General features: G+C 44.8%; 1 long non-coding RNA gene and 1 other non-coding gene across 2 annotated transcripts; both read right to left on the minus strand.

Moving 5' to 3' along the window:
• Positions 1–15,618: 15,618 nt before the first annotated feature.
• On the minus strand, positions 15,619–19,763 carry LOC123285768 (uncharacterized). Its single transcript, XR_006527726.2, has 2 exons — positions 19,628–19,763; positions 15,619–16,587 (listed from the first exon to the last, which is right to left on the minus strand). It is a non-coding gene; the product is annotated as an uncharacterized lncRNA (long non-coding RNA).
• LOC123286208 (U11 spliceosomal RNA) lies at positions 15,626–15,759 on the minus strand. Its single transcript, XR_006528477.2, has one exon. It is a non-coding gene; the product is annotated as a U11 spliceosomal RNA (small nuclear RNA).
• Positions 19,764–19,789: the final 26 nt, after the last annotated feature.

The following is a 19,789-nucleotide window of genomic DNA, read 5'->3' on the forward strand; positions in this document are numbered from 1 at the left end:
CGAGCTGGCGCCTTAAAGGGGACGCGTCCCTATTGCCGGTCCCTCGGAGGATGAGCCTCGGCCGGAGGGATCTGAGTGAGCCTTTCCCTGAGCAGGGGTCTTCTGGTCTGGAAAGTCAGTGTTGAGAAGGACGCCAGGGACTGCAGGAACTCTCCTTCTCCCACTTCATGGATGAGGAAGATGAGGCCTAAATTAAAGATGCACCTCATCCACAAACGGGGGCAAAGGCAGGTCTCTCGACTCCACTGGAGGACTCTGCCCCTCCTGCCTTCCCCAGTCCTGTTTTGTGAAGCTTACATCTTATCAGACCTTCAGAAGTTATGACCCAAGTATCAATTTGGATTAAAAGATCTGGCCTAGTATAGAGTCAGTAACCGGTCGCGAGTCCTTGAGCAGGCTGCTCAAATGCTCTATCAAAGCACGTTTGTCAAGCCTTTCCTGGTTGTGAGGCTCTGGGTTCAAGTCTTCACCTCTTTTGGGGCAGTTGTCTAACAGCTCTAAGCCTCACTTTCCCCTGAGGAATAAGGTTGTTGTGAGTATTAAAAGAAGTGATACATAAGAAGTACTTAGGAAAATTCCTGGGGCCAGTAATGGAAATTACCAAGTATTAAGACCTTTCTATATGGTCAGGCTTTGAGGAGATGCTTTTGTCTTATATAATCCTCAAAGCAACCCTACTAAGTAGCTTCTTTCCACTTTCTTTCCAAAAAAAAAAAAGTAAACCAGGAGGGCCAGAGAAGTGAACTAATTCCTCAAGGTCACAAAACCTGTAAATGGTGTAGCCAGGATTTAATCTCAGGCCCTTCTTTCTCCAGAGTCCATGGTTATGCCCACCCACTAAGATGGTTGCTGTCCTTATTAAGAACAAATGAGGTGGTGGTATGGTAGCACTTTTTTGAGGGGGAAGGAGAATTGCTTCCCCGTCTTGCCTTCTCCTCTGAGTCGTGTCTCTGCTCTCTATCCCCTCCCTCATAAAGAGGTGAAGGGAAGTTTTACAAGATCTTAATTCAAGGACAGATGAGGCAGCCCCGGGGTAAACCATAGAAGTGAATTCTGGGGGTCAACCATCGTGGATTCTAGGCTTGGCTTTAGTAGCTTGGGGATCTTGGCCAAGTCACACCTCCCTTAAGCCTTGATTTCCTCATCTGTAAAATAGGAATGATTTTCCCACTGTGGCCACCTCTCAGGGCTGTTTCCAGGATCAAATGAGGACACTTAGTACCCATGGTAGTATCTGTTCTTATGACCAAGGACTTACACATTAGCAGATGATTCTGAATATAATGGGGACTCGTCATGACTGGACTCTTGACCTGTGTGAACTGTTCCATAGTGGGACCATCTATATCTTTTGATTATGCATCCAAACACTCATTGAAAATTTACCAAAAACCTGTCACTGCCTTCCAGAAGCTCTTGGTCCACCTTCTTCAGAGACAGGATTGTAAACATACAGGACAGGACAGTGTGACAGGTGTTATTCTAGAGATATAAACAAAGCACTGAAAAATGCAAAGGACTCTCCCTGGAGAATTCCTGAAAGACTTCACAGGGGAGGGGGTATTTGAGTCTGGTCTCAAGGATGAATAGGAGTTCATCAGAGGGAAAGGTGGGGAAGAGAATTCCTAAAAGACAACATGTGCAAAGACAAAGAAGTAAGAAATGATGGGACATGGGGCTGAAGAGGAAGGCTGGAACCAGATGGTTGTCAAGAAATAAGAAGCTGTCCTGCAGGGCGTGGGGACCCAAGGGAAGTTTAATTCCTCTCCAACTGCACTGCTAACACCGAGCCTCAGCCCACAGGACTTGCCTGGACCACTGAAGTAATTTCTTAGTACTCAGGAACCCTATCACCCCACCCCCAAATGCTGTCTGCCCTAGGCACCTAGATGGAGTAATCTTTTAAAGAGAGAAAATCAGATGTGACTTCCTGTTAAAAACTTTTCCATAGCCTCCCAATCCACTTAGAGTAAAACTTAGAGCCCCCCACCAGTGCCACCATGCATGATCTCCTTCCTGCCCTCCTCTTCTCTGCCCCTCCGTCATTGTGCTCCAGACACCCTGGGCTGCTTTGTGTGCCCAGGGCCTTGTGAACCCGCTCCGGACCAGTCACTGGCTCTTCCCTTTAGCTGGACAGCTCCTTCCTCTGGTCTTCAGAACTCATCCTCATCCTTCATTCTTCACAGGCCTTCCCTGGCTCCCAACCTAAAGTAGGGGCCCCAGCCACAATTTGCTCTATCATTGTTGCACCCAGTTCCATCAGGGCACCTGTCATGTTCATTTGGGTGACTATTTCAGGGCAAAGACCACGTCTGAGAGAACTCCCCTCTCCACGCCCTAGTTCTTTTCTCTCAATCCCCTTGCTTACCCTCATAGCAATCCCTACAATTTGAAATCCCCTAGATTGTTTATTTACCTATTTTGTGTCAATCTTTATCATTTACCCCACAAAGTATTTGGAGCAGAGGTTGGTGCATGGCAAATATTTGTTTATTGAATGAATGAATAATCAGGAAAATTATAAAATATGGACTGGAAAGGGGAACAACTGGGAAAAGGAAACTAGTATGTGGGCGAGACTGCTATGATAATGTGAGCTGATGTGCTCCAGACACAGTTCCAAATTGGAACCAACAGGCATTAGTGACCAACCAGATGTTGGGGGTGAGGGAGAGAAAGGGACAAGGATGACCCAGTGAAGGAACAAAGCAGGAAGAGTTGGTTGGGGATTGAGGGAAAGTAGAAATGACGAGTCCATTTGGACTTGTTGAATCTGAGGTGTTTAAGGGACATCCAAATGAAAGTGTTCAGAAGGAAATTGGATTGACTTGTCCCAGGCAAGAGGCCAGGGCTGGAATTTGGGACCTCTCGTGTAGATGTGACCACAGAGGCCAAGAGTGGATGAGGTCACCCACAAAGAGTGTGTGGAGAGGGAGGGGGCTAGAGGCCCAAACCTGGGCAACATTAAGCTTTGAGGAACCTGCAGGGACCAAAGAGAAGTGGTTGGAAAGGTTAGGTCCCTGAACAGAGGGGAGAGAGGAGGCTTGGAGAGCAGGCAGGGGACTTCCAGAAGGAGGGGATGGCACCACCAACGTCAGATACCACAGAGAGCTCTGGTAAGGAAAAATGAGGAGCTACTGGATTTGGCGACTAAGAGGTCATTGCTGATCCTTCCAGGGTAGGGTCACCTCTGAGGTGGGGGAGGAAGCCAGATTGTAGTGGATCAAGTAGTAAATGGAAAGAGAAGTGGCAGAAACAGAGAGTGGAGACAATTCTTTAAAATTTATTGATAGAAAGGAGGAACTAAGACATATGGCAATAAGATGACTATTTTAAGAAGAGAGAAAGTCATGTGAAGGCTTTTCTTTTTAATTTTTTTCACTTTATTTTTTCTATAATTACATGTTCACTGTAGAAAATTGTAAAGTGCATAAAGAATGGAGAAGCAGAGAAAAAAACTTCTATTTAATATCTGGCCTGTTTCCTTCCAGTCTTTTTTCTATGTCTTTTTTTCCTTTACCTGGATAAATTATGTTGAATGTACAATTTCATGTTATACTTTTTCCCCCTCTAAACACCGTTTCCTAAGCATTGAAGATAATTTTTCTCCTCCTCCCTCCTCCTCCGCTCCCCCACCCCACACTTGAATGGCCAGTCTCTCCTGGTTCTATCCTCTCCTCTAACATTCTTGGGGTTCTTTGGTTTCTAACCAGACAATTTTGTTTGGGAGATAATTCTGTTCAGTTTGGGTGAATAAACTGAACAGTGGAAGGGCCAAAAATAACTTCGGGGGCAGCTGGCAGGGTTAGGAGAGGCCCAGGTGTGGGATGTTTAAGGCACCCAAGCCCCCCTTGAGGAGATTGTGGCTGTGAGCTGGACATAGGCCCACAGTGGTTGCGACCAGTTTGGAAACAGCAGGGAAACTGAGGCGTGGTGATGCCCAGGCCTACTGAGGGCTTGCTAGCTGCAGGGCACTGCTCTGAGCACTTTAGATCCAGACAACCTCCCAAGTCCTGTTTAACCTGATAGATTAAGAACTTTCCCAAGCTCACACACCTGTTGATCAGCTGGGTTGGATTTGAACAGTTGCGCTCCAGAGCCCAGGCTCCTTATTACCCCTCCACTGCAGAGCTCCTATCCCTGGCTGCACGTGGAATCTTTGGGGGAGTTTGGAGGTTTTTTGCTGAGGAAGATTTGCCCTGAGCTAACATCTATGCCACTCTTCCTCTATTTTGTATGTGGGTGGCCTCCGCAGCATGGCTGCCGACAAGTTGTGTAGGTCCACAACCAGGAAGCAAACCCAGGCCACCGAAGTGGAACGTGCTGAACTTAACCACTAAACCATGGAGCTGGCTCCTGGGGAGATTTTATAATATACCCATATGAGGACCCCACCCCAGGTGAATTCAGGTGGGATCTCTGAGGGTAGAGCCCAGACATGAATATTTTCTAAAATGTCCCCAGATGACTCTCACAGTCAGCCAGGTGGCAGAACCACAGCTGGCTCTTGCGTATATTTATTCCATACCAAGTAACAATAACAGCAACAACAGTAATAATGGGTAATGCTTACTGAGTGCTGTGCCATTTTAAACACCTTGTATTAGCTTGTTTAATCCCCACAAGGTAGGTACCACCAGTGTCCCTATCTTACAGATAGGAAAACTGAGGTTGCATACTTGATAAGTGGTAGAGCCAGAATCTGGGCTCTTTACCTCAGCCTGTGCTATGGCCTAATCATTCTGATTCCCTTGAGACTAGCTGCTCATCAGATTGAAAGGAAAAGAAACTGACATTGCTTGAGCACCTTCTCTTTGTCTGCCACCGTGCTGGGAGCTTTCCCATAGATGAAATTCCAGGTAGGAATTTCCTCTCCAGGTAGAGAATGTTACCCCCATTTGCCAGAAGAGGCAAGAGAGACTCAGTGAAATAAATGGCACACCCTGGGTTACAAGGCTGAGAAGCGGCAGAGCTGCCGTTCCCAGTGGGTCTGTCCAAAATCCAGGCCTGTGACAGAGCTTGAAACTGCAGTGCTGCCAGGACCAGGCCTTGAATGGAATCTGCAGCAGGCCTGCTGGGGGGTGGGACCAGCCAGAGAGTTCACGCCCTGTCTGGAGGGTCTGCAGCTCCTCTACCAGCCTGCTGTGGCCTTTCCAGAATGTGGCCCCAGTGTGGCCAGAGCATCCAACTTGGAAGAGGAGGTGGAAATCCTGAGTTTTATTTGATATTTCTGGATTTGTAAATGTTGATAACCAATTAAAAAGAAAAAAAACTTAAAGCATCCTCTGGGCTCTACATTACCATCTGTGAAGAAGTGTGGCCTATGGGTCCCGAGTGGCAGCCTCTGGTCTCTCCTCTCAGGTGTCTACTTCTAGCCCAGAACAGTGTCTCTAGCTGCCTGGCCAGCCACTAACTCTGCAAATTCAACAGGTCCACAACTGAATTCAAAATTTCTTCCCACCTTTCCTTAGGTCCTCCTGCATTCCAGACTTGCTTCTCCTCTTGTCTCCTCCATCTCAGAGAATGGCATCTCCATCACTCAGCCACCTCCCAGAGACCCCTCTAATACCACCTTCTCTCTGAATCCCGTCTTGGTCCAGACCACCATCATCCCCTGCCTCTCTTACATTACAGCCAGAACCTCCTAATTGGTCTCCCCACTTCCTGTCATGCTGCCTTCCAGTCTTCATTCTTAACTCCTCCGATGGCCTGCCTTCCCCTTAGAATTAACCTTGAACTCCTCCTTATGGTCTACAAGACCCTACATGAACTGGCATTGGGATCTTCTCTTGACTCCTTTTCTTTCTGTCACTGCTTCAGCCTCACTGGCCTTCTCCAAGTTCCTCCAACCCATGGATTTCATGACCTTTGCCCATGCTGTTTCCCTATCCTGGAACACTCTTCTTCAGATCTTTAACTGGCTCCTCCTCATCCTCCAGGTCTCAGCAACTGAGCCAGGCCTTCCCTGTTCTCATTGTCTCCAGTTATCTCCCCTCCCTAGTCTATCCCTCTCATGTATCCTCTGTAGTCCTTACTGACACCTGACATATCTTGTTCTTTGTCTGTACCCACTCTCCTCCCCTCTCCCCCACTCTCCCTCCCTTTCTACCCCAGCCCCCTCTTTATCCCTCACCATCCCCTCAACACACACATACACCCTGCAATGGACTCTCCGCGAGAGCTGGGACAAGGTCTGTTTTATTCACGGCAGGACTCCCAGCCCCTAGAACGTTGCCTGGTACATAGAGAGCATAAAAAATATTTGTTTATTAAGGACTGGCTGCATTCTCCCTCCCACTCCCCACAGCTTACCCCACCCTCTGCACCCACATTCTCAGAAACCATAACAGATGGGGAGTGAATCAGAAAACGAGGCAGAGAGAGAAAAGGAGGAAGTTCTGCCAGTGGGTACAAGAAAAAAAAAGTCTGGGATGAATCTGGATACAGCCAAGTGAATCACTTCCTCCCCTGCCCTCACCCCACCCTCACCCACTGCCCACCACCACGACCAAGGCGAAAGGCGGACTTCCTGGTTTTGGAGTCAGAGAGGACAAGTTCAGCATTTGCTGCCTCTGTGACCTTGGATCAATCTCTGTCTTGGCCTCAGTTTCCGCATCTGTAAAAGGGAGATGGTAATGCTACCTCGCTCACAATCACAGGGGGGTTGTGGAGAGTAAATGAGGTAATCCACACTTACAGCAGGACTTAGAATAATGCCTGGAATGTAGTCAGCACTCAAGAAATGCCAGCTGGTATTATTACTAACACTCCAACTGGCACTCACCATACACCTGCCTTACAGAACTCAGAGCCCAGTTAGCTGCCTCCAGTGGCTCCAGGACCTTAGTTAAGGCCCTCTCTGGGCCTCAGTCTCCTCATCTGTGATTGGGACCATTAGTAGCACATTGGGACATTTATGAGCACACACTCTTTACTAGGCACTTGGCACTTGCCTGGTTTTGTCCACCAGAGTATAAGCTCCCTGAGCTGTGACCAGCTTCCAGCCCAGTGCCAGGGACATCAAACATGCCCCAAACCTTGTTCTTTACCATCTTTTCTTTTCTTTTCTTTTCTTTTTTTTTTTTTTGAGGAAGATTAGCCCTGAGCCAACATCCACTGCCAATCCTCCTCTTTTTGCTGAGGAAGACTGGCCCTGAGCTAACATCTGTGCCCATCTTCCTCTACTTTATATGTGGGATGCCTATCACACCAGGCTTGCTGAGCAGTGCCATGTCTGCACCTGGGATCCAAACTGGCAAACCTCGGGCTGCAGAAGCAGAACATGTGCACCCAATCGCCATGCCACCAAGCTGGCCCCTTCTTTTCTTTTTTTTGAGGAAGATTAGGTCTGAGTTAACATCTGCTGCAAGTCCTCCTCTTTTTGCTAAGGAAGACTGGCCCTGAGCTAACATCTGTGCCCATCTTCCTCTACTTTATATGTGGGATGCCAGCATGGCTTGACAAGTGGTGTGAAGGTCTGCACCCGGGATCCGAACTGGCAAACCCCAGGCTGCCACAGCAGAACATGCGAATGTAGCTGCTGCACCACTGGGCTGGCCCCCATCTTTTCTTTTCTTAAAAATTATTTTAGGGGGCCAGCTCCATGGCCGAGTGGTTAAGTTCACGCGCTCCGCTGCAGGCGGCCCAGTGTTTCATTGGTTCGAATCCTGGGCGCGGACATGGCACTGCTCATAGAGGCACGCTGAGGCAGCGTCTCGCATGCCACAACTAGAAGGACCCACAACTAAGAACATACAACTATGTCCCGGGGGGCTTTGGGGAGAAAAAGGAAAAAATAAAATCTTAAAAAAAAAAAATTATTTTAGGGGGCTGGCCCCATGGCCTAATGGTTAAGTTGAGCATGCTTTATTTCAGTGGCCCAGATTCAGTTCCTGGGCACAGACCTGCACCACTCATCAGTGGACATGCTGTGGCTGTGACCCACATGCAAAATAGAGGAAGACTGGCACAGATGTGAGCTCAGGGTGAATCTTCCCAAGCAAAAAAGTTATTTTATTGTATACATTTTTTATTTTTTTTTAAATCATGGTAAAATATACATATAAAACTTATCATTTTAACTATTGGTTTTGTTTTTTTTCCTTTGGTGAGGAAGATTGGCCCTGAGCTGACATCTGCTGCCAATCTTTCTCTTTTGCTTGAGGAAGATTGCTGCTGAGCTAACATCTGTAGCAGTCGTCCTCTATTTTTTGTAAGTAGGATGCTGCCACAGTATGGCTTGATGAGCAGTGTGTAGGTCCATGTCCTGGATCCAAAACCACGAACCCTGGGCTGCTGAAGCACAGCATGTGAACTTAATCACTACGCCACTGGGCTGGCCCCTCATTTTAACTATTTTTAAGTGTACAGTTCAGTGGCATTAAGTACATTTGCATTGTTGTACAACCATCACCACTGTCCATTTCAATAACTTTTTTTATCATCCTCACCTGAAACTCTGTATCCATTAAACAATGACTTCTCATACCTCCCTCCTCCCAGCCCTTGGGGACCACTATTCCACTTTCTGTCTCTCTGAATTTGACTATTCTAGATACCTCAAATAAATGGAATCGTACAATATTTGTCCTTTTTTTTTTTTAAAGATTTTATTTTTTTCCTTTTTCTCCCCAAAGCCCCCCAGTACATAGTTGTATATTCTTCGTTGAGGGTCCTTCTGGTTGTGGCATGTGGGACGCTGCCTCAGCGTAGTTTGATGAGCAGTGCCATGTCCGCGCCCAGGATTCGAACCAATGAAACACTGGGCCGCCTGCAGCGGAGCGCGCGAACTTAACCACTCAGCCACGGGGCCAGCCCTATATTTGTCCTTTTAAGTCTGGCTTATTTCACTCAGCATAGTGTCTTCAAGGTTCACTCATGTTATAGCATGTGTCAGCACTTCATGCACTTCTATGGCTGAATAATATTCCATTGTATAGATATTCATTCATTTTGTTTATCCATTCATCCTTTGATGGACGTTTGGGTTGTTTCCTCCTTTTGGCTATTGTGAGCAATGCTGCTATGAATGTGGATGTACAAATATCTCTTTGAGACTCTGCTTTCAATTCTTTTGGGTATTTACCCAGAAGTGCAATTGCTGGATCATATGGAAAGTCTATTTTCAATTTTTTGAGGAATTGCCATACTGTTTTCCACAGCACTGTACCATTTTACATTTCCACCAACAGGGCATAAGGGTTTCAAATTCTCCACATCCTTGCCAACATTTGCTTTTTTTTTTTTTTTTATAGTAGCCATCCTAATAAGTGTTAAGTGGTATCTCACTCTGGTTTTATTTTGCATTTCCCTAATGATTAATGATGTTGAGCATCTTTTCATGTGTTTACTGACCATTTGTGTATCTTTAGAGAAATGTCTATCCAAGTCTTTTTCCCATTGTTTTATTGCTTTTTTATTGTTGAGTTGTAGGAGTTCTTTATATATTCTGGATATTAACCCCTTATCAGATATGTGATTTGCAAATATTTTCTCCCATTCTGTGGGTGGCCTTTCCTGTGATAGCATCCTGTGACGCACAGAAGTTTTAAATATTGATCAAGTCCAATTTACTTATTTTTTCTTTTGTTGCCTGTGGTTTTGGTGTCATGTTCAAGAAATCATCACCAAATCCAATGTCATGAAGGTTTTCTCCTGTTTTTTTCCAGAGCTTTATAGTTTTAGCTCTTATGTTTAGGTCTTTGATCCATTTTGAGTTAATTTTTGTATGTGGTGTAAGGTAAGAATGCAACTTTATTCTTTTGTGTGTGAATATCCAGTTTTTCCAGCACCATTTGCTGAAAAGACTGTCCTTTCCCCATTGAATGATCTTGGAACTCTGACCAAAAATCATTTGATGCCAGGGTTTAGTTCTGGACTCTCTATTACATTGGTCTATATGTCTGTCTATCTAACAGTACTACACTGTTTTACTTATTGTAGCTTTGTAGTAAGTTTTGAAATCAGGAAGTGTAGTCTTCCAACTTTGTTCCTTTTCAAGAGTGTTTTGGCTATTCAGAGTCCCATGAGATTCCATATGAATTTTATGATGGGCTTTTCTATTTCAAAAAAAAAAAATGTGATTAGCATTTTTTTAGGGATTGCATTGAATCCACAGATCACTTTGGCTAGTACTGATATCTTAACAACATTAAGTCTTCCAATCTGTGAACATGGGATATCTTACCGATTATTTATGTCTTATTTCATTTCTTTTTCTTCTTCTTCTTTTTTTTTTTTTGGCTGAGGAAGATTTGCCCTGAGCTAACATCTGTTGCCAATCTTCCTCTTTTTGCTTGAGGAATATTTGTGCTGAGCTAACATCCGTGCCTAACTTCCTCTATTTTGTATGTGGGTCACCACCACAGCACGGCTGCCGATGAGTGGCGTAGGTCTGCGCCCAGGAAATGAACCCAGGCCACCAAAGAGAAGTGTGTCAAACTTAGCCACTCGGCCACAGGGCTGACCCCTTCTTTCATTTCTTTAAGCAATGTTGGTAGTTTTCAGTGTACAAGTTACACTCCTCCTTGGTTAAGTTTCATTTCCTTGATTAAATTTATTCATAAGGGTTTTTTTTTCTGTTATTGTAAATGCAATATTTTTCTTAATTTCCTTTCTGGATTGTTCACTGTTAGTGTATAGAAACACAATTTTTGCATGACCATCGTTTCTTATCAGTGCTCACTGATCCCAACATCCCAGATATGGACCAATAATAGGTGAGCTCAGGGACCAAGTATGGTTGGTTTTAAGAGAGGAGCCATGCTTGTATCCACCCACCTGAAGGATGGAAACTTCCTCTTCTCCTCTGACAAACTGACACCCTCTTCCTCTCCACCCTTCAAAATGCTAAAGCTTCATGTTCTCTAAAAACCCATCTCCCTCAGCCACCTCCCCTCCCCTCCCCTCATCCACCTGCAGTAAACTCATCCTGTTGGGAGTCTATGATCTTACTAGAAGGAGTTCCATTTTAGTTTCAGAAAGTTCTGCTACTGCCTTACAAGTGGTGTAAGCGTAGGCTACTTGTAAATTGGGAAGATTGTTCTTATCCTCCTTAGGAGAATACAGTCAACCCTCTAGAATGGACAGGAGCTGGCTGTCTTGTTTATTCCTATATCCTAAGACCCAGCATATAGTAGATGCTTAATAAATAGTGGCCAATGTAATTGTATATATACAAGTACTTCGTGGATTGTGAAGTGCTCCACGTATATGTATTGAATGCTTGCTATGTGCCAGGTACTGCACCAGACACCAAGGATGCAAGTGGCATCCAAGACCTAGTCAGGTTCCCTGCCCTCACATAGGTGACATTCTGACTTGGGAATATAAATATTGAACAACTAACTTTACAACTAATGCACTAATAACCATCACAATAATGTTCTGCAGAGAAGCACATGGTGCTGTGAAAGAATGTCACAGAGGGTGGGGGAGCTAACCTAGTGAAGGGTGGGGAGGTCAAGGAGTGCCTCCTTGAGGAAGTGACATTTGAGCTGAGATATGAACAATGAAGAGGAGTTAGCCACTTTGGCAGAGGGGGAGAGGAGAGGGGGCTGTTGAGAAAGAGCTAGAGGTGAGAACTTTCTGGAGGCCCTGAGGAGAGGAGAGTAGTGGCTTCGGAGATACAGAGAAAAGATAGGTGTGGCTGGAGCCCTGAGAACAAAGAATGGTGGTGGGTCACTCGAGACTTACAGGATGCTAACCCAAGCTAGTTAGGCACCACTGAAGGGTTTTAAATGAGGGAGTGAGTGACATGACCAGCTAACACACAATCAGTGAACATTTCCTTTACCCCAAAAACACCCCTCTTTTTTTTTTAAGATTTTATTTTTCCTTTTTCTCCCCAAAGACCCCTGGTACATAGTTGTGTATTTTTAGTTGTGGGTCCTGCTAGTTGTGGCATGTGGGATGCTGCCTCAGCATGGCTTGATGAGTGGTGCCACGTCCATGCCCAGGATTCAAACTGGCGCAACCCTGGGCCACCGAAGTGGAGTGCACGAACTTAACCACTCAGACATGGGGCCGGCCCCTAAAAATATCCCTCATGTTTATTTGTAGTCAATCCCTGCTCCCACCTCCAGCTCCAGAAGCTCAGCATGCAGGAAATGCACTAAGGTCAAGTTTCTAAATTAGAGAATTTATTCCATAAACTGACTATAGATTCTCAGGCTCCTAGCTGGGTGAACTTTTCTCCTTCCAGCCCTTGATTTTTTTTTTGTAAACAGCTTTATTAAAGTATAATTTACACCTCACTCTGGTCAGAATGGCTATAATTAACAAGACAGGAAACAACAAATGTTGGAGAGGATGTGGAGAGAAGGGAACCCTTGTACACTGCTGGTGGGAGTGCAAACTGGTGCAGCCACTTGGAAAGCAGTATGGAGTACCCTCAGAAAATTAAGGATAGATCTACCATATGATCCAGCTATCCCACTGCTGGGTATTTATCCAAAGAACTTGAAAACTCAGAGGCATAAAGATCCCTGCACCCCTATGTTCATTGCAGCATTATACACGATAGCCAAGACTTGGAAGCAACCTAGGTGCCCATCAAGGGACGAATGGATAAAGAAGATGTGGTATATATACACGATGGAATACTACTCAGCCATAAGAAATGATGAAATCTGGCCATTTGTGACAACATGGATGGACCTTAAGGGTATTATGCTGAGTGAAATAAGTCAGAGGAAGAAAGTCGAATACCATATGATCTCACTCATAAGTAGAAGATAAAAACAACGACAAACAAACACATAGCATTGGAGATTGGATTGGTGGTTACCATAGGGGAAGGAGGGGAGGGCAAAAGGGGTGATTAGGCTCACATGTGAGGGGATGGACTATAATTAGTCTTTGGGTGGTGAACATGGTGTAATCTACACAGAATTTGAAATATATTATGATGTACATCCGAAAGCTATATAATGTTATAATCCTATGTTACTGCAATTAAAAAAATAAATAAATAAATTTTTTAAAAGTATAATTTACATACCATAAACTTCGCCCATTTTAGGTGTACAATTGAATGATTTTTAGTAAATTTATAGAGTCGTGCAACTCTCCATTATCCAGTTTTAGAACATTTCCTTCACCCCCAAAAGATCCCTCCTATTTGTAGTCAATCCCTGCTCCCCCCCCCCCAAGCCCCATGCTTCCTGTCTCTATAGATTTGCCATTTCTGGACGCTTCCTATGAAAGGAATCATGTGATATGTGGCCTTCTGTGACTGACTTCTTTGTGAGTCTGATTTTATTTGTCATCATTTGTATTCCAGTGACCATGTGTCCTCATTATTTCTCTGACCTTTTCATGTACTCCATATTTTCTTAGAAAATAGGAAATTATGGATAAGCAAAAGGAAACCAGCTTCACTTTCCCAATAAATCTTCGCTCTCTGAGAGAGCCCACTGCAGTTGGCCTTCCCTTTGGGCGTTCTGTGTGGTCAGAGCAACTGATTCCTGTCAGAAGACCAGGGCTCACCTCTTGACTCTGCTACTTTCTAGCTATGTGATCTGGGCCTCTTGGAGCTTCTGTTTTCTCATCTGTAAAGCAAGCATAATAATACTACCTACCTCATTGGTTTATGTGATGGTTAATAAGAGCTAAAGCATACTAAGTGCTTAATACAGGGCCTGGCGCTTGAAAAGTGCTGCACAGAGATGAACCATTATCACGAAGGATCGTATTTCAACATTTTAGTGAATGCTTAGTATTCCACTGTGTGGATACCTTGTAGCTGGTTTGACCAGGCTCTTATTGCTCTTGAACACGTGGGCCAGGAGTTGGTAAACTACAGCTTCCTGGGTATTGCCTGGGAACCTAAGAATGCTTTTCACATTTTAAAATGGTTGGCAGGAAAAAAAAAAAAAAATCAAAAGAATATTATTTCATAACGCATGAAAATTATATGAAATTCAAATTTCAGTGTCCATAAATAAAGTTTTATTGGAACACAGCCATGCCTATTTGTTTACACATTGTCTGTTGCTGCTTTGCAACAGCAAGAGTTGAGTAGCTAGCAAAGACCATATGGCCACAAAGCCTAAAATATGCACTATCTGGCCCTTTACAGGAAAGATTTGTTGATGCCCGGTGTAGGTAGATTTTCATTTCTTCTGCTTTATAAAAAACACTGCAATGAACATCCAAGGCCTGTGAGACCAGGCCTCAGCCGTCTCTTCAGGCTTCCCGTGTTGGGACACCTGAATGTTTCACTGGGGCCATCCAGGCCTTTCAGCTCTTGGATCGCAGCACATTCTCTCCACCCTCAAGGCTTTGCCTCTACGTAAACATCTCCCCACCCCCCAACTTTGCCTGATTGTCTTCTACTTATTCTTTAGGTTTTAGCTTCAAAGTTTTTGCCTCAGGAAAGCTTTCCCAGATCTTCCCCTCCCCCCAGATGTGCTCAATTTCCTGTTCTCTCCCCTCACTAAACTGTAAGCCTTGTGAAGTCAGGCACTGGGTCTATTGTGTTTGGCACTATACTGGGGCACATTACATATTTGTTGTTAGAATTAATGAACCCTGGGGCTGGCCCGGTGGCACAGCAGTTAGGTACACACGTTCCGCTTTGGTGGCCCAGGTTTGCCGGTCCGGATCCCGGGTGTGGACATGGCACCACTTAGCAAGAGCCATGCTGTGGTAGCTGTCCCACATGTAAAGTAGAGAAAGATGGGCACAGATGTTAGCTCTAGGCCAGTCTTCCTCAGCAAAAAGGAGGATTGGCAGCAGTTAGCTCAAGGCTAATCTTCCTCAAAAAAAAAAAAAAAAAGAATTAATGAATGCTTATTGCTAAATCTCCTCTTAAACATAATTTTACATATGAGGATACATTCTTAGGAGAGGAATTTTTGGAAAGTTTTAGATCTTTATGTCTGTTGCTGAATTGCTCTTCACAAAGGTTGCTATCAGCAGTGAGAAAGTGCTACTTAGCTGGAGTTTTAAACTGTTGCCTCTATGTTTTTAAAGGATAAAAACCACAGAATGAACATCAATGCAGCTTTAGAAAAGGATGTGTGTGCCCGGTAAAAGGGGCGGATTTTTTACAAAATCAAAGTTTTGCATGATGATTCCATCACTCCCGCAGGCAGGCACCTGGGCGGAATACGGATATCTTTCTTCTGCATAACTGCAGTGTGTCTTTGGACAAACCTACGACTTGCTTTGCTGAAATCTCAATTTCCTAATCTGTGAAACGGGAAAAATAATACCTCCTCTTTCTATTTCAGGAGAGAACCAGTTGCTTCGCTATGAAAGTGGTCCCTTGCGTCCTGCGCAGTTGGGAAAAAGTTTATAACCACATCAGTTCTTCCACGCTTCTCACAAGCAGTTAATTTGGCAAATGGCTTATTGCCAAAAAGTGTCTTACAGAAATGGCATTTCAAGGACTCAACAGGTTTTAGAAAGCAGCACGTTGGCAAACACCCGTGAAACTCCAACCTATGTTTCAGGTTACACAGCAATACTGACAGAAGCCTAGGAAACACCAACGCTGGACTCGCAAAAAATCGCTCACAGTTACACTTTAACATGGGAACTTGAAACTCAAAAGCACGTTACCTACTACTCTTACAGAACCCAACCAAAACTCGTTTATTCTTTTCGTACCCATCCGAACAGGGGCGCCGGGACCAACGATCACCAGCTGCCCAAGTACCAAAAAATTATGCTTCCGAAATCTCTTGATGTCGATTCCGCACGAAGAGCAATTGAGTTGCCCCACGTGTGCCACTCACGACAGAAGCCCTTTTTAAAAACAAAAAATTAGAAGCAGAGGGGCGCTGTTGCCGAACCTCTCTTTTGGTAAAGGTGAAAACAAAGCCGATGCCATTTCCTACTCCCTGTTCCTGAGTTTGAGAGAGGAACTGCAACATCTTCTGAAGCAAAGGGACGTCTTCACAAGAAGACTCTTTCATTTGTCATTTCTGTTTTTTGAAGTGAAGCAAGGACGCGAATTGCTATGCAAATATGTGCAGTGCTTGCTGGGAAGGTCTCGGCGGGAGCCGAGGGAGGGGCGGGGAAGAGCGGCTGCGCTAGGGCAGCCGTGGAGCCCCGGGCGGCGGCTATGAGCGGGGTCGGTCTGATCGTCCGGTGCGCCGCCGACCCGCTTCTGGGTGGCTCAGGGTGCCTATCTGGGGAAGACGCGAGTCCTATCCTGTTAAAATTGAAAGTGCACAAACTGTGCCACTCCTAGCCATCCACCCTGAAGCGGCCCAGCACGCGAGCACGGTAGGCAGGGGATCACTGTAAGAGCGAAAAACTGGGAGCCAGCTAATCACCTACACAACGGATTAACAGAATGCGGTGTGTTCGTGAAGTGGAATGCTATCTGCTGCACTTCCAGCGAGTGAATTAGACATCAAAAAACAGTGATGAGTTGCAGAATAAGGTACAGCATGATACCATGATCGTAAACAAACAAAAAATTTAATCCTGCACTTGGAGTGATGGAAGTAGATCTTTATCAACAGATACATAAAAAAGAAAAAGCGAGGAGCCGGCTGGTGGCGTATTGGTTAAATTCCTGCACCGGGCTTCACGGCTGTCCTGACGCCGACCTACACACTGCTCATCACGCTGCTGGGGAAGCATCCCACATAGAAAATAGAGAAAGATTGGCACGGTTGTTAGCTCAGGGACAATCTTCCTCAAGCAAAAACAATAAGATTGGCAACAGATGTTAGCTCAGAGCCAATCTTCCTCACCAAAAAGAAAAAAACAGTGAAAAAGTTATTGATTAGGGTACCGTGTGATACCATTAATGTAATAAAGAGCACGCACGTGTCCACAGAAAACCCAGTGCTATACATTTTCTACAACCACATATTTGTATGTTTTAACTTTTTAAAAAATGTGGAAGAACACACATCAGTGTTCACCCCCGGGAAGGAAGGAGGGGATCAGAATGGGGACCTGACACACAAGACTTTAGATTCACCTGTAATGTTCTAATTTTTAAAATGCACAACGGATTATTTATTTATTGTGTAATTTTATTACTTGCATAATTTAAAATATTTTTAGAGTTTTTATGTAGGCTGCCAGCACAGCATGGCTGCTAACAGAGCAGTGTAGGTCATGCCTAGGGAACTGAACCCAGGGTCACCAAAGGGAGCGAGCTGAACTTAACCACTAGGTCACAGGGGCTGGCCCTAAAATTATTTTAAAAATATAGTCCTTGGGGTCAGCCTGGTGGCTCTGTAATTGAGTTGGCACATTCTGCTTTGGCAGCTCAGGGTTCTCGGGTTTGGATCCTGGGTGCAGACCTATGCACCACTTGTCAAGCCATGGTGAGGCAGGCGTCCCACATATAAAAAGTAGAGGAAGATGGGCACAGATGTTAGCTCAGGGCCAGTCTTCCTCAGCAAAAAAGAGGAGGATGGGCAGCAGATGTTAGCTTAGGGCAAATCTTCCTCAAAAGAAAATAAAATATCATCCTTGCTGTCTATATTTTCTCTGTACATTTCACTTTTAAAAGTCAGGTTTATTGAGGTATACTTTATATACAGTAAAGTCACCTTTTTTATCATCCAGTTCTGTGAATTTTAACAAACTCATACAGACATGTATCTGTTACCACAATTCATCAAAATATCAAACATTTCTCTTACCCCAAAAAGTCCCTTTGTCCCCTTCTCTAGTCAACTCCTCCCCTATTCCCAAACCTGGCAACCAGTGCTTTTCCTTGGCCCTGTAGTTTTGCCTTTTCCAGAATGGCATAAAAATGGAACCATTCACGTATATTTCATTTTTAATATAAAAAAATATGTGCTAATGGTAAAGAAATTGAGAGTACAGGAATGTAAGAATGCTTTCCCGACACTACTATTAACAGTTTAGTGTTTATCTTGCCAGACTGTTTTCTATGTACATATATATATATATATATAATATACTTAGATTTTTTTAAACAAAAAATATAGACTCAGGCATTTTACTTTCCTTAATATATTTTAATAATATACGGAGGTCCCTGACCTCTATAAAGTAGAAGCTGCAAGAGAAGGGAGTCACATAAACAGCTTACATTATAATAGGAAGCAGCTGTGTGGTATAAACTGGTGGGAAGCCTAGATATGGACACTGTCAATTGTCTGTTGAGGGCTCCTCCTAAAATGCACCAGTCATCTTCTTTAAAAAAATCATCATTTCACACCTCCACTCAACCCTCCAATGCCTTCCCACTGCACCATAAATAAAATGCCACATGCCCACCATAGCCTACAAGGTCCTGCCTGCCTCTCTAACCTCATCACCTGCCACTCTCCCCATCACCTATTAAGCGTTGCCACCTTGGCCATCTTGGTCCTTGAATAAGCTCACTCCTAGCTCAGGGCCCTTCATCACCCAGCTAGTTTCTTCTGGTATTCTAATTTATTCTGGTATTCCCTCCTCTCACACTTTGTGTGCATGTGTGTGTGAGGAAGATTGGCCCTGAGCTAACATCTGTTGCTAATCTTCCTTTACTTTATGCGGGATGCCGCCACAGCATGGCTTGACGAGTGGTGCTAGGTCTGCACCTGGGATCCAAATCAGAACCCTGGCCACCAAAGCAGAGTGCATGCACTTAACCACTACGCCACCAGGCTGGCCCCTCCTCTTAGGCTTTTGTGTACTTGCTAGTGGTCTTTTTCCCACTTAGATTGTAAACTCTCTAAGGACAGAGATATTGCCTGTCTTATTTACTAGTGTATATACCTAGCACCTAGCAAAACTCTTGGCACACAATGAGCACTCTATTTGTTTAATGAATGAATGTACATTTGAACCAGGTCTTAAAAAGATGGATAGGAGGGCAAACACAAAAAGTGGTATGCCAGAACCTTAGGAGAATGAAGATAGCAGTGGCAGGGAAAAAAGACTAGGAAGATGGCTTGGAGCCTAATGGTGAATGGGCCTCAAATCTGTGAATCTGGATCTGGTGCAGGCAGTCTAAGGGGATTGGAAATTTACTGGGATGAGGATGGGAAGATATAAACAGGGAGGGCAGGTTGCTGCTCCAATCCAGGTGGGAGGCAGCTCTTCCTGATTCCTGCTGGCAGTTACTGTCGCTTCCACTGGGCTGTCACAGCCCTTTGTACATTCCTTTACGTTTGTGGGGTATTATCCATCCTAGTGTGGGGAACCTGGCTCCAGACGGGACTTAGGCTGGAACCAGGGCTTGTTTACATGCCTAGCATCTAGCATAGGGTAAATACAGCAGTTCTCACCAAGCATTTGCTAGATGAAATAACCGAAAGCATCAGTTTAATTGGTACAGGGCAGGGTCAGGCTTTGGAGTGAGAATTCTGAGTTCAAGTTGAAACTCTGCACTTACTAGCTAGAACCTTGCTTAATCTCTCAGAAGTTTCCTTTAAATCATTAAATGATTTATCAGAGGTAAGGGGCTTAGCAAAGTTCCTGGTAGACAGTAAGCGGTCAATTATTATTATTAATTCCGAATTCACAGACACAACCGGTCTCTCTTGTCCCCATGTTCTTGTGATGCCAACTTCCCTGTTGGAGTCCCACAAGAAATCCATGGGATGCTGTCGTCCCAGGTGATATCCCAGTCCTGAGATCACCACAAAGTCACCAACCAAAAATGGCGACCTCTAAGCCGTCAAAGGGCGTCAATTACCTGTCATGCTAGCCATAGATACGACAGGCGGAGTCGGGAAGTAACGCCAGGGTAGCAGGCGCGGAGCTCGCCCACGCTGCCAGTCAACCACAAGCAGGAAAAAGCCTAACCGCCAGAGCCGAGCAACAGCCCAGGACGGCGACCACGTGTCGGAAGGCCGTC

The sequence above is a fragment of the Equus asinus genome, chromosome 5 (genome assembly GCF_041296235.1).
Source record: "Equus asinus isolate D_3611 breed Donkey chromosome 5, EquAss-T2T_v2, whole genome shotgun sequence".
Classification (NCBI taxonomy): Eukaryota; Metazoa; Chordata; class Mammalia; order Perissodactyla; family Equidae; genus Equus; species Equus asinus.